At 38.9% G+C, this 16,001-nt stretch overlaps 1 protein-coding gene across 3 annotated transcripts in view; it reads left to right on the top strand.

Moving 5' to 3' along the window:
* Positions 1-16,001, top strand: part of DYM (dymeclin) — a 226,699-nt gene that overhangs the window by 131,325 nt on the left and 79,373 nt on the right. The window lies entirely within an intron of this gene.

Below are 16,001 nucleotides of genomic sequence, written 5' to 3'. Positions count from 1 at the left end.
TTAATCCTTTTCCAACCCCATAAGAACGTAAGCTGTGATTCACAAAGCTTCCATACAGTTATGTAGTTTGTTTGGAATTAGTGCAGAGATATGAATTGTCTTACGTGTCAGTGTCTAATACTTCCTTGACACCCATTATTTTGGTAACGTTGTCTATATAAATTCCTTTTCAAGAATGGGAACAATAGAACTTTTCCCTCAAGTTCGGTAAATTGTCATGGCACTTAATGATAAATTAAGAAAGATCTGCCTTTTTTGATATGCCTGATCAGTTTGATTGTACAGAATAAGAATGGTGAGAATCTACCAGCCTTAAATGACAACATAAAATCTTTGTTCATGATGCAAAAATACAGATGTTCTACTGAAACTGTGAAATAGCAGGAATTTAAAAATAAATTCTACTTGCAATACCCAAATGTTTTATCTAAGAAGTTCATGCCATGCAAAAATTTAAGTTTTACTATTTCACTGTTGATGCCATGGATAATTAAATATATTAACCAAGATGCTGGAAGTTGTAGGAAAAACAGGAAAAAATTGCATGACAAAATTGATCAGAACATGGAAAGCATCCAGGGTGGAAATGCAGCTTCCCAGCTAAGCCGGCATACAATAGCAATAGACCACACAGTAAACATAAGTAAAACCAGCTTGATTGTCAAGGGAAGAAAATATGGCATGCAAGCTGAAATAGCTCTTTTTGTACAAAAGAAATTTTATAGTAGTACATAATGATGGAGAGTTACACTGAAGGATCTCAACAGGAGATGAAAATCTAGCTGTCCCAGGGGCATTCTCCAGACTAATTTGGAACAGGGATATGGTATTAAAGTAGGCAAAACATTAAGATTTCAAAGACATTATTTAAAAATGAATAATAATAATAGAGGGCAGTCCACACCAAAATCTTGTTTAAGACAGAATGTTTTACATGTAGGAATGATACCCTGAAAACATAAAAGAAATAGCTTAATTATTCTAGCGTGTTTCAGTGAAATTTGGATAATTTTGTACAATGGCAACACTACAATATTAAGTTGGCAAAATCATTCTTGGGAGACTAAGTACTGCTCCACAGATACTGCATCTTTCAGGTGGCTTTATGGATGAAAATAAGCACTGATAACACTATATGCATTTTCAAATAACAAGCTTGTGAAATTTTTAGAGCAAAAAGTTCATCTACTTAGTCCCCACACTGAAACTGATGAAGAAATAGTTTACTGGTATTACTTTCTGAAATGGGAGTTATGTGGCAGTTGAGATATATTAGAATATATCAGCCTGGGAGATTGTAAAATCTCAGGTTTTCATTACAGGTTATCCTTTTATGAGATAGGAGGAGGACGGAGTATTTGAAATAGAAGTTGCTGATAGAAAAATATCTAGGTAGCAGTTTTTAGTGGCTAATTCTCTATAGATGTTCTGGTAATACATGATTAGAAAAGTGTGTGCTCAGGAAACTTACCTGCGTGAGTCTGCAAATAGCATCAAATACGGTGGCATAAACGGAGGTGTCAAAAAAAAGTGGGTTTTGTGTGAATCTGTGCATCCATCCTGTATTAAGTACTGCAGTATTTTATCCTGTCAACAGCCTGCTTAGAGAAGAAATGGAATGCATAAATTACTAAAGGCAGAGAATAATTAATTAAGGTGATTTATAAATCACGACCCTCCCATCCAGGCCTCTTTGCCATGCTCCTGGTAAAGAATATAAAACTTAGCCCTGAGTAATGGCTGGTCTCTAACACTGTCCTGATACCTCTTAATGATGTTGCCTGTCTTTAGGCATCCCACAGAATTAAAGTTTTTATTACTATTTGGGTACATTTTGTGTGCAAACGTGAATATGGACATGAACAGTTGTACCTTTAATTTGGAGGTGGGGAGAGGGAATTAATAAAGGTAAAACAAAGGAGAAAAGATGTGAAAAGAAAAAAGAGGTGACTTTAGAATGATGGCACTGACTAATTAGTAGTAGTTACTTACCACTGTTTTCCATTAAAGCACTTATAAAAGTGCCTATATGCTGCTGGCTGATAAATGTTCACATTTTCAAGCTACCATGGATTTGTGTAAGATACTGGTGGTGACCTGTCAAATCTATAGGCACACTGCATCACACACTTACTGAACAGGTAACACTGGTTAAACTGGGGGAGAGAGGAAGGAAAATAGTATATATTCCAGTATCCCACTGGGAGTAAGCCCACAGCACCAGGTTTCCACACAACTTTAATTGGGATTTAGTGCTGGTGTTGCTTTCGGTGCCTTTTCTAAATTATAAAAACAGAGGAGACACAATACCTATATTATTATGCAATGCATTAGCGTAGCATAAATATTGAGCCTGGGATTGTAATCTGTCATTGCTGCTGTCTAATAATTCTGTTGTGGCTGTACTATTTATTAATTATTGCAGTAACTGTGCTTTGTGATGTGAAATATGTTCTCCCACCCTTACCATTATGTTTTTCTTTTGAATTGCATGTTCATCGTGTGATGTTTCAATGCTTGTGTGTGTTCCCTTTTTGTTTTAAACCCCTTTGGGTTGCAGTCAATCTCAGGAAAATTGTTTTTGAAAATGAAACTGGCTTAGTGCACGTACTAGCAAAAGGCAGCCAACAAGCAATGATTTGTTTTGGGATGCTGAACAAATTAAGGACGGTTTTCTTTTCATAGCTAGCTTGACATTGTGTGTGTGAAAGCAGGAAATACGGTTTTGGTGAGCCTTGTAAATTGATTAAACATGTTCATGAAGCAGTAGAGCAAAAGGAAAAATTATACAGATTCATTTGAATTAAGTTTTTTTTGCCCAGAGAGAAAAGACAAAGAAATATGATGTCAAATTCACACAGTTTGCCCATTTTACATATCTTTTATTACTTAATGCTAGGTTTGTTTAAACAGCAAAATGTATCTAATAAGATTTTAATACTCCCTTTCAGAAGTGTTCTGGCACATTGTCTGAAGCCTGTAGAGGATGAGCATTGTAACCATACTCCTCCCATGCCATTAGAGTCGATGGAATTATGCAATTACATTAATTTAAGAATGTGCAGTCTTTGCGGGATCAGGGCCGTGGAGGTTAGCTTTGAAAAATACTGCTAATTACCAGAAATGTTTCTGTTGCTGCAGTGTGATGGTGATGTACTGCATAAAGCCAACTTGCATTCATTATCCAGTTGCCAGCTCCTTTTTCCCTTGGAGTGTGAGCTGGGTGGGGGCATCGGGGCTGGATCCCAGCAACGTATAGGCAGTCCGTTGTGATAATACGGATTACTGGCCCGTCCTTCAATACATACAGAAAAGGTGTCAGAGTATCATCCTCAAAAACAGCTGAAACATCTGCAATTCTGACATGTTTTCTTTGGCTTTACTCTGCGAAGGGAAGGTGAGGAGAAACATGAAGCAGATGCGTTTATTATTGAACCTTAAATTATTTTTGTGTGGGTTAATGCAATTCAGAGAAGTACATCCATTAATAATGTTTAAAATGGGTTTTGACTGGTGTGAATTCTTTTTCTCTGAGTCTATAGATCATCTTGAGCATTTGTTTACATTCATTTTTTAAACAGTTAAATTAAAAATCTTTCCCTAAGTTAGTGAAAGTAAAATAGTACATCAGCTTTGTGTGAGTATAACAGAAGATCTGGGTGTGCTCTTCAAGACCCCCTTCAGCCTTCTGAAAACTGGTCCTTTTCTATTCTTCTTGTGTTTCCGGTTAAGGCACTCAGTTATAACTTTTGAAAATAATTTATGTCACTTCTAATACTTGCTGTGTGTAATATTTTAAATATGAAGTACCAAATATTGATCCTTACATCACTGGGAACTTAACCTTTGAGACGTGATATTGAAAGTGTTCACCATGTAAAGAGAATCAAGCAGTATTGAGAAATAACAGTTACTTTATAAACATCTAGTAGGTGGGCCAGCATATAAACACAGCAGTCAACAACATGAGCAATATTATTTTGACTTTAATGATCATTTAAATGGGAAAGACTATTAGGTATCACAGCTCGGGTAAACACTGCTGTCTCTGCAAACAAGTTGCCCGGAGTGAAGTCAGTGCAGGTGGGCTTCCATCAAAAGTGGTGTGTGAAAACAAGAATGTTGTTGTATGTTAGTATAGGCAGATGAAATGGGTTGAGAATGAGACAATTCCTACTTTCTGTAGGAAAACTATGCTTGAGTCTTATCGCATAAGGAACTATTGAAAACCTTTTTGGTAAATAACTTGATAAAAATCTGTGAGAAGGAAAATAATTTGTGATGATTCAGAGGGACCTGGACAGGCTGGAGAGTGGGGACGGGCAAACCTCACGGAGTTCAACAAGGCCAAGGGCAAGGTCCTGCCCATGGGTCAGGGCGATCCCCAGCACAAGTCCAGGCTGGGCGAGGAGTGGCTGGAGAGCAGCCCCAAGGAGAAGGACTTGGGGGGGTTGGGGGGTGGAAAATTGACTGTGAGCCAACAACGTGCGCTGGCAGCCCAGAAAGCCACCCGTGTGCTGGGCTGCACCCAGAGCAGTGTGGGCAGCAGGGCGAGGGAGGGGATTCTCCCCTCTGCTCCGCTCTGTGAGACCCCCCTGCAGTGCTGGGTCCAGCTCTGGGGGCACCAACATCAGAAGGACACGGACCTGCTCGAGCGGGGCCAGAGGAGTCCACGAAGATGCTCGGGGGGCTGGAGCACCCCCCTGTGAGGACAGGCTGAGAGAGTTGGGGGGGTTCAGCTGGGGAAGAGAAGGCTCCGGGGAGACCTTAGAGCGGCCTCCCAGGACTGAAAGGGGCTCCAGGAAAGGGGGGAGGGACTCTTGATCAGGGGGTAGGGATAGGACGAGGGGTAAGGGTTTTAAACTGACAGAGGGCAGATTTAGATGAGATGTAAGGAAGAAATTCTTCCCTGTGAGGGTGGTGAGGCCCTGGCACAGGTTGCCCAGAGAAGCTGTGGCTGCCCCCTCCCTGGAAGGGTTCAAGGCCAGGTTGGACGGGGCTTTGGGCAACCTGGGCTAGTGGAAGGGGTCCCTGCCCGTGGCAGGGGGGTTGGAACTAGATGGTCTTTAAGGCCCCTTCCAACCCAAACCAGTCTGTGATTCTGTGATTCTATGTAGTAATTGGACCTTATCAAAAAGGTTTTTAAGACTCTGTAAGTTTGAACAACAGCTTGCTTTTTTCACGTTTTATGAATAAACCCTCTTTTGCCATAGGATTAGAAGTAAAATAATGAAAATGGCAGAGTCTGGACCTGTCACAGGCGAGAAATAGCTTCACTTCATTTATCACTAAAGCAAAGTATTTCTGGAGTGGTAGATGACTTAGGGTTGGGGTTGTTTTCCCCTGGAAAAAAAAAATGTATTTCTCCAGTGAAAAAGTCTAAAAATCTTGGTAGTTTAGGTACTTTTAAACAATAAACTAACTCGATACTCTTTTTTGACAGTAATGATTTAAAACTTTTTTTCTGTTGGGTATTTTAGTAAGATTTTGCACCTTGCCTCCAAAACTGGCATCTGACCAGCGGTCTGTGGGTACTTTTCCTTTCCTTTTTCCGTTCTGCTCCCAGAAGCACATTCCGTGTGTTCTGCTCAGCATCCTCCTAAGCCAGAAGGCTGATGAGAACAGAATTAGTACCCGTTCAGGAATTACAGTACCACTGCATTATCATAAAGTATAATTATGGGTTGGTTGGGAAATTTTTCGTGTTACTGAGACATACGGCTTTATTCATCCAACTTCTAATGTCAGAGTTGGAGGTTGTACAATTTTGTGACAATTAACAAAATTTCTCTCTTAATGGGATCACCTGTACGCTGACAAATTCCAACTGCTGCAATTAGTGTTTAACCTAAAGACTCAAAGATGGTCTTTTTCCTAATGGGTTTAATATTGGTTTACTTCTGTTTTCAATGCAAACCCAGTGTTGTGGGCTGCTATACTAATCACTGATTTCAGTGGTTATGGTGTGTGCAATGTAAATTTCAGAGTTAAGTAGACCATAGAACAGTTGACAAAATATTATTATCTTAAGTAAATAGAAGTAAGAGTAAAAATGGACAAAGGAAAAAAGACAACAAGCTACATGAATATTTCTTTGAGGATGCAGGCCGGTTTGTTAACACCAGTATGCTCGGATTTCTATAGAGCAGCCTGTAGGTTTTTATGGAAAGTGTTTTTTGAGCTTCCATGCAAGATCTTTTGTGTGGCCTCAGTTCCTGATCTGGGATCACGGGTCAGGAGGTGAGGCTTTTTGTTTGGCTACTGCCATGGTCTGGAACAACATTTCACTGAAATCAGCTCATTTACTCATCTTCCTTTGGGGGGGAAAAAAAAAAAAAAGAATTAAAAAAACAAACTGTCAGTGTTCTGTTGAATGAATATAATTCAATGTTTTATTGCTTTTTGACTGTGATTTTTAGTCAGCTGCTGATAATTTTATTGAAGGGAATTTTTTATTTTGGAAGGATCACTTTACACTCAACTTTGAGTGACTTGGCAGAAGGGATTTGTTTATAAATAATCCTATTACAAATTATTTGTCTTTGTACTGCAGAGCATATCAGTCAAGAAATCAGTGAGATATAAAATCAATGCTGTGGAAATTTGGTGGGTAAAAAAATTGTCTAGCTTGTAGGTCTCAAAATGCAGTTTAACTGGATGATCATCAGGTGGGTGCACATCTAGTGGAAACCCTTGTGCATTGTTCATTAACTCCTACCCTGTTTAAAATAATGTATCAAGAATATTTTTTAGGGAAACAGTGAAGAGGAAAGATTGCTGATACCAAAAGGTAACCTTGTAAGCCTGATGCATGAAAGGTGTGTTTTTATAGAGCTGGTAGAGTTTCATGCACATAGGTCACACTCTTGGGATAAGAGGTCCAGGTAGCATTGACTTTGAAAGGAGTTGGAGGTAGTCTAGGGCAGATTTATGAGTTTATCCTGAAATTATTTCGGAGATGAGGGGTAAATAAATTCTTTAGTAAGGAGGCCTTTAATATGCAAAAGTATAATGCACTCCAGTAGCTGGAAACTGAAGCAAAACCAATCAAGACTGATTCTTTTTTTTTTTTTTTTTTTACACAGTGGATGATTCACTGGAATAGTTTAACAAGGGCTCTGAATTTCCCAAGATTGGAATTTTTAAATGAGATTGGATGTTTTCCTAAAAGATATGTCCAAATCCAGCCACAGCTATTGGACTTGAAGGAGGAAGTAGCTGCAGGAATTCCTATGGCTTGTGTCAGACAAGCTGATCAGAGTCGTTTCTTTTGGCATTGAAAATCAGGGCTATAGGCAGATTGCCATGCAGGATTTTGTTGTTTTGCTTTGACTTGCAGATTTCTTTAAAAGACTGCATTTTGATTCAGATTTTTCCCATTACAAATGTTATCTTCTCAGGTACTATCCCCCAGGTGATCTGACCCAAATAGTACAAAACAGCACAGGTTGCGAAAACCCTACTTTCTCATGCACAAAAAAAAACCCCTAAATTGAAAGGGGAAAAATTGCAAGAGCTATATTCTTTCTATATAATAATTTTTATTCCTCCCACCCTGGTAAAAAATCATCACAGACATGATCTAGATGCATTCTACCACATTAGTATGTGAAACTAAAACACATCTTGATCAGACAGAATTATTCTTAATTGAATGCTTATGAGACCATGTTCCCATGGGATGAAATTGGAACAGAATTACTTTCACACATTTCCATTGTAGCAGTATGTTCAGAGTCCGGGGGTTTTGCGTTCATATGTAATGTCTGGCAATTAATCAGCATTGGGGAGGGTGTCTTATTATTTTATAAGTATGTAAACAAGCTATTGTTTGGAGACTAAAAAGAGAAATATTCTGTAGAGTCCAGGAAAGTCTCCTGAAGAGTCCAGAAGAATGCTAATAAAATGAACATCAGACTTAATATAGTTTAATATTTCATAGCTGAAAGCAGGAAGGATTTATGCTTCTGTAAATCAATCTTCTGCTTAGGCCAAAAAGCATTACTGAGGTTCAGCTCCTCTGTACTATGTGCTGACTTTCCTAGGGTGCAGAACATCACCTTTTGGGTGCAGAACACCTCTCCAGCAACTTGTCACTGGTAACACAGACTGTAGTATGGGTATTCTTTGTTTTGTCCATCTAGGTCATCCACTGTTACCTGGTTTGGTTTCCCAGACAGCACTGCATGAACTTCTGGCTAGTGAAGGCAACTTAGTAAGATGTGTAATTATTGCCTAAATATAGAAAATTATTCACTTAGAAAATAACAAACATATGTTACTGATTGAAAACATCTTCCAATTTGTCAAATTAAAGCACAGATTCTCACCAAAGCTACATTTTGGCTTATGCAGAAGTCCTCTTCAGCATGAGCTCTCGTTGCAAATCAACAGACTGTAGCTGTGATTCCGGCACTCCTTATGTTCAGATGAAACTGGTGGAAAGTACTGACTGGAGCTAGAATTATCACAATTGATAATTGTGATTAAGATGTTCCAACCAGAATGCCTGAAGTTAAGCATCAAAATGTATACTCTTTTTTTTTTTTTTTTTACCTCTAAGTTAGTGAGGAGTATCTGCATCTTGCAGTTAATTGAGAACTAATGTTTAATCCATACACATGGATGTCTAGAGAGAGATCTGGGTGTCTTCCTGGAACTGGGTGGTGCCTTAAGTACGAAAATATTTCAAAGACCTTTGCCAACCTTGAGTAACAAACGATTCACAAGTCCCCCAGAAAAATGGTGGAGCAAATAACTTTGCAGATGTCTCTTACAGAGAGATATAGGTGGTTAAGGGATTAAAATCATGCATATGAGCAGTGGTGATGAATGAAATTTTGGCAAAGGACTCTGAAGAACAGAAGCAACAAGAGATTTCTGTTAATCTAGGAGACGAGACATTGGCTTTTCGGTTGAATGAAAAGTATCCCACCCCATCAAATATATCAAATTTTAGTTCAGCAGTAATTTTTAATTAATAAATCCAACAGTCAATAGTGTAGTAAAAAAGACCAAAAAAAAAAAAAAGGGGAAGCCTCACAACAGACTCTTAACATTGTAGGTGGCTTTCATGTGAAATGGAATTTGGTTAGTGAGATATCGTGCACAAGATGTGTGGCTGAGTATTCTGCTGATTTGGGGCTGATTGTGCAAGCACACCTAGTTGTTCTACATGTACTGACTCACTTCAGGATGGCATGTTAGTTTAAAAGTGATGAGCCCAAGAGATAAAGCTTATTTGATAAAATCCAGGGTTTTTTCAGTAAGCCCAGACTGTCTCAAAGCAGATGTTGTGATATCTGCTGTAGAGGTGTTCTGCACAGGAGCTGCCACAGGGTAGAACTGCTTAGTGAAAATACCTGAGAGTTTTAATTTTCCTGATTAATTGCAGCTCCAAGTAGCATGAGTTTGGAAAAGTGTATTTAAAAACAAAACCAAAAAATCTTCTTTATTTAATATTTGGTTAACAAAATAAGTCTTGAGAAGTTTCATTCTCATGGTTCTCCTTCTGAAGTAGTTCTGGGTGGTCTCTCAGCTGTCCAGCCATTTGATTTAAATTAGTGATTAAATTAGTGATTTAAATCAGTGATTAGTGATGGCAAAGAGGCAAGTGCCACCAGTGCGGTGTTGTAAAGCCCATTGCAGTGAAGGCAGAGGTGCTGAGTCCTGCAGACCTGGCCTGGCTCCTTGGGGAGACATGAGGCTGCCCAGCCCCTGGGTCGGACAGGGAGGAAAGGAGCTGGATGGAGGGAACAGGGAACATTACTGACTTGCTTAATGGAGGTGTAGCTGCTGAAGACTTGGAAACTGGCATCCAGATCCATTCCTAATGATCTAAATGACCCAGAATGTTCCAGATTTGCAGAATTAGTAACACTGAAAGAACTATTTCTTCTGTTCTTTTCATTTCCAGCTTCCAGTGAGAACATCCAACTACAAGAACTGTCATTTCTTCTCACATTTTGGTACTGCCATTCCTCACCACAGCCTATGTGACCAAGAAATGCAGAAGCAGAAAAAAAAAAGGGGGAGGGTGGGGAAATTAGTCACCTTTTTATTCTAATCCTCCGAAGGATTGATTTAAGTTGTGTAAGGAGGTTTTGGATCCCCATTCTACAGCAGGATGTAGGGGTTGAGAGCTGTGAGCTATTCTTAAATGTTTTTGTTCTTTCGTGTTTGTGTGCTGAATTTGTGAGAAAACATTGATGAGAATGCTCCCACTGCACCAGCCACAGATCAGAAAAAGCAGTGGGAGAGGAAAATCAGAACAACCACAACTGGTTTCCAAAGATGACTAATCCTGCAGCCCCAGTGTAACCTCCAGGACAATGATTAGCGTTTGGCTTTTCTTCTAACTGCTGGAAAAGTTTTCTGGGGCATCAGCCTAGCTGAAAACTAGTTCAATACGTGTACACTAATGAAAGAAGATTTTAAAGTTTCCATTTACTGTTTCTGCCTCACGTACTTTTGGTTACTTTAAATACTTCTAGGTGCATAACATGCAGTATCACATGTCATCTATATTCCTTATTAGTTATCAGAATATTTTATGAAAGAGCAAAATCCAATTTTGTGGCTAGGGTAAAATAAAGTACCTCTAAGGGAAGCGGCCCGTCAGGAACAGTATGTTAGGGTTTTTTGACTTCCAGTTGGTGAAAAGCCAACCCTCACATTCTGTAAGCTTGCATAGATTGAAGTGTAGCCCAGCTTTTAATGGTCTTCCACTGAGACGTGAGCTTCAGAAGAACCTCTGCCCTACCGAAGGTGAACCTCAACCCTACTGACTGTTAGACACCACTGAAGTTCTTGTTAGGTGTTCGGTAGTGCACGGTCCTACAAAGAGCTGTGCTTTCTTAAATTAGAGTTTTACTGTGAACTCTGCTGTAATTCCTGCTCAGTTTTGCAGAATAGTTTCAAGAGAATTCAACATAGATATTTTACTTTTCTCTGCAGTTCAAAAATATGCAAGTCCTTGCTTTTAATGTGATGTTCACCCAGCTGAAATTAAAAATTGGTGATTATAAAAAACCCAAATGAAAAATAAATTAATAAAATCAGAACTGTCTGATGCTTCATTCTTCTAATTAATCACCCAGCCATCCTCTTGCTGCTGAAGGATTTTACCCTAAAATATATTTTCTGTGTTTCCCAAAGCGCTTTGTAATGCAGTTGTGGCTTTGCTGGTTGCACCATTGACTTGGTGTTCACTTCCAGCAGGCAGTGTTCCGTGCATTTTAGTTGTTTGTTGCAACTGTGCTCAATGTTTAGCGGTGCTCCTGGTGATTTCAGGGAGTCACCAAATGGCTGAGGTTGGGAGGCGGCTCTGGAGATTGTTGTGTCCAAGCCCCTGCCCAAGGCAGGGTCACGTAGAGCCAGTTGTCCAAGTCTATGTCCAATTGATTTTTAATATCTCCGAGGATGATGACTCCACAGACTCTCTGGGTATCTTGGTTTTTTTTTTGTTTCTTGTGTTTAAATGCAATTTCCTGTATTTCAATTTGTGCCCATTTCCTCTTGTCCTTTTTCTGGGCACCACTGAGTCTGGCTTCATCATCTTTGCCCCTTCCTGTCAGATATTTGTACGCACTGAGAACCCCTCAAGCCTTTTCTTCCCCAGGCTAATCAGTCCTAGGTCTCTCAGCCTTTCTTTGCATGTCAGACGCTCCAATCACTTAATCATCTTTGCTGGACTTGTTTCTGCATGTCTCTGCTACTGGGGAGCCCAGCACTCCAGACAGGGCTTCCCCAGTGCTGAGCAGAGAGGAAGGGTAACCTCCCTTGATGGGCTGGCAACGCGCTGCCTTGTGCAGCCCATGCTGCCGTTGGCTTCTGTTGCCATGAGGGTACATTGCTGGTGTACGTTTAGCTTGGTGTCCACCAGGATCTTTAGGTCCTTTTCTGTAAAGCTGTTTTCTAGCTGGTCGGCCCTCAACGTGCAGGATCTGATCTTTCCCTATGTTGAGCTTCACGAGGTTTGTGTTGACCTCTTTCTCCAGCCTGTCCAGGTCGCCCTCAATACCAGCACATCTGTCTGCTGCATCAGCCTCTCCTCCCTGTTCTGTATCACCTGCAAATTTGCCGAGGGTGCCCTGTGCCCCACCAACTGGGTCATTAATAATGATGTTAAAGAGCATTGGCCCCAGAGTCAACACATGGGGTACGCCACTCATGACTGGCCTCCAGCTGGACTCTCTGCTGCTGACCATAGCCCATCTATTCAGCCAGTTTTCTCCCCACCTCCCCATCCACTTATCTAGTCTCAACTTCATCAGTTTGTCACAACTTGGCTTAATTTGAAAACACTATGATTATCTTAATTGTATTTTTGAGAGTGTTTATACTGTTTAGTATCCAGAATAGTTTTGGCCTCAGATTAATCCAGATTACACCAGCAGGGTTGTGAAAACTCATCTTTGCATGCCTTTGTCACCTGGCTAAATTTAAATTCAGAAAGGGCATTTGCATATACCTAGAAAGCCATCTTGTGTCTCTTCTGAATATCCCACTGAAATGCAGTTTGTATGTGGTCCCATGCTCTAGCTTTGTCATTTGCTTCCCAAGGTGGAAGGGAATTAACATCCCAAGCTCTCAGGGTTGTGCTTGCTTTTTGTACGTTATAGACTAGAAAACTGTTGGTGTTTGCTTTATCATCATGCTAATTCAGTTCTTGGAACTGTTTTCTTTGCTTTGAGAAAAACAGAGAATGACCTGGAACATCACAGACATCTGTCTTTTTAAAAAGTATATTTTGGGGAGGGCGTTTTTTTGGGAATTTGAGAGGATTTTTGAATTGATCGAGACAGAAGGAATTAAACAGGGGAATAAGATGTATAAAACGGAGTGGGAGGTAAAGTGCAAAAGCACAACCTCTTTTCTCTGTGGGAATGAGGTTAATTTCCAAATAAATTGAAGACAATGTAAATTTAATTACTATGCAACTTGAGGGACTGGGACTTAAAAAAATATATCATGTTGGTTTTTAAAATGGAAAAATATTGCACAACTGCAAATATGCTGAAATGAATCATTAAATCAAATCTGTATCAGTTTTCCCACCAATCCCGAGATTTAAGTGTGTTTGTCTGAAGGCAATAAAATAACCTCTCTTTAGAATGGCAAGTTCAATAGGGAATAAGGTAATGTAGGATGACAGAGTATGTGGGAAATAATGACCTTTTTAGGATGACAATGTATGTGGGAAATAATGACCTTTTTCCTACTGAAAAAGTAACAAACAATAACTTTGAAGTGTTAACCTAAAATAAAATCTGCTTTCTCTTACATCAGGGCTCTTCATGCCCAGTTAATGTTTCTAAATCTTACTGGTAATGTCTGTAACACCTTTTTAACTGAAGAACAAAATTTAAAACCCTGACAGGCAGACTACTACAGTGAAGAAACATGATGACATTTTAGCTGTGTCAAGGTTAGATTATGAAACATGGGTAAGACGTTCTTCTGGCTAAATATGGGCAGTATTTTTATAAAAGATGAAGGGACAGTCAAAGACGGAGTTGCTTCAGAATGCTGACAAGCCTTTTCCTGCTGTGAGCCACGGTGATTTTGATCACACCCATTTGTCGTTCGGGTGAGTGGTACTGGTGATGGAGACAAAATCCGGGTGAATTCAGTACTCCAAACATTTTTCCTTCCTTAAAGGCTTCCAGATGATCTGTTCCAAAACTGTCATCTTCCTGCAATATTGAGTAGATAGAGCATTTCAAACTGCCTGTAATATATTTTTAAAAATGTTCTGTAGGTGCTGAAGACCATGTTACATTCTTGATATGTATATACTGTATTCAGGAGGTGCATTTGTAATGGTTACAGGTCCTTGCTCAATATTTGCCCAGGTTTTTCCCTTTTATGTGGGGGTTTTTTTAAGAGCTGTAGAACAAGGGAGGGAAAATCTCTGAACTTGCCAAATTCAGGATGCAATTTTCGGAAGGCAGCTTTACTGTTTGTAATAAAGAGGCACGGAAAATGAGGCAGATGAAAGACCCTGTTGTCATTTCTAACACATACGTAGGAATGGGCATGGGTGCTGTTGAGAGGCTCTAGCTACTAAGAAGAAAGAAATAAAATAAAGAAAAAAGTTGAATAACAGGAATTAAGAAAATACCGTAGGCTGGCTTCCCAGGACATTGGCACAGCACTTGTACTGAACTGGGCAAGGGCAGGCTAGGGCTTCCTAAAGCCAAATTTTAACCTTCATGTGGATCATTAGCTGTAGCTTTTTCCATAGTGAATTGGAACTCCTACGAGATGCTTCATTATCCCTTGTTTTGTTCAGCATCCGCTGCTGTTGGATTCTGACTGGATATTAACATCCCTTAAAAAAAAAAAGAAATTAGCGTTCTTGATAAATGTTTTCTTTCAACGACGTGGATATTTTTCAGAATGAAAAGGCCTATTTTTTATTTCCTATCTATTTTGACATGAATTTTCCTTTGGAAAGAGGTTTATTTATGACTGGCTACATTTTGCAGGTTTATATCTAGATACATAAATCCACAGAAATTCAACAAAGGGGATTGATGTTGACATTACAATGAAGGATGTAGACAATTTTTACCTGTGATATTTATTTTTAAAGTACAGTGTTGTTATGCTTTTACAGGAAAGGTTTAGTACTAGAGATTAAACTTAATCTTGGTCTCGCTGTTGAAAAGTATTTTAGTATGTTACATTATTTGACATTATCCTGCATTTTTCTTGCATTTTCCTTTTTTTCAAGTGGTAGTACCTTCACGTGCCTCTGAAAATTTTTAAGCATTTCAAACTTTTTCGAAGTATGTATACCTGCATGTCACTGCTCTTTGCAGACAGAAGTAATATTTCCAACCAATATCTCCTTTGGAGGAAGTTGTGTGTATCTGTACATATGTGCATACATTTATGTTATACCAAATATTGTGTGAATTTTCAGTTCATGATAAAGTACCATACACTTTTAATAGAAAGGTTTCTTCTTTATTCCTTTCAATGTATTTCATGTCCAATATGATTTATTCAGAAAGGAATGAAAAAGTAAAATTTGAAAATTGCCTAGAAATTCTGTATTTGATGGTTTGAATACACATGCTTTGAGAATTGCAGTTTGTGTACCAAGAAGGAACATCCTTCAGAATAACTACGTGGTGAAATTGTAGGGGAATGAAGAAACTACTGCTCTGACATTAACTTTTTAGTAGTGCAGCTCAAACTATACTTTTTTTCAGGCTTGGAAATACAGTTAAAACTAGATTTTTTGAGCCAAAATCACTAACACAGCATGGATGGAGGTACTCTGCTGAAGGAGTTTGTAATAAACTCAAGTCTATATATAATGTTTTGCACACTGCATAAAAAAATAAAATTGCCTTGATCAACATTGAATTTAACTCAAAGTTTAGGAAATAATAAGGTTGACTGTGAAGTTTTAATTCAGCTTCTTTGTTTCAAAAGCAAAAACACAATCTTTATTTAAGTGATTATGCATTGTTTTTTGTTCTGAATGTAGTATTATTCACTGCTTTGGTTTTTTACATCATCTTTATTCCCTGTGTGGCCTCAGGGCACACTGAACACATGCCATTTAAACCCTGTCCGGAAGACAAAAAATATTCATTTCCTTAATTACTGATTCTTTTTTTTAAGATCCCATGCTACTCAGTTTCTCAGTGGTTCACAAATACTCACAAGGAAAATACAAAGTATTTATCGTTTGAATTTGAAAAAAATTACTACCCATTATGAACAGTTATGGAAGTTATCTACAGATCTAAATGCATAATGTTTCAAATTTTCTTTCCTGGGGTTTTAGAGTCTAGAAATGACCTTATTGTTCGTTATGCAAGAGACAGTCCTTGCATCCAGGATTATGTTTGGGAGCACGTCTTAGTGGTGAGACCTGTGTGTGGTTTGAATTTTTGGTCATTTCTGTAAGGTCCTTAGCAATAACTTTTACTACAGTCCTGATAGGTCCAATTGATTTTCTTTATTTCCTCTTAAAAATG

This window comes from Strix uralensis, chromosome Z (assembly GCF_047716275.1).
Source record: "Strix uralensis isolate ZFMK-TIS-50842 chromosome Z, bStrUra1, whole genome shotgun sequence".
Lineage (NCBI taxonomy): Eukaryota > Metazoa > Chordata > Aves > Strigiformes > Strigidae > Strix > Strix uralensis.
The sequence above is the reverse complement of the archived record's forward strand: the minus strand, read 5'-3'. Positions and strand labels throughout refer to the sequence as shown.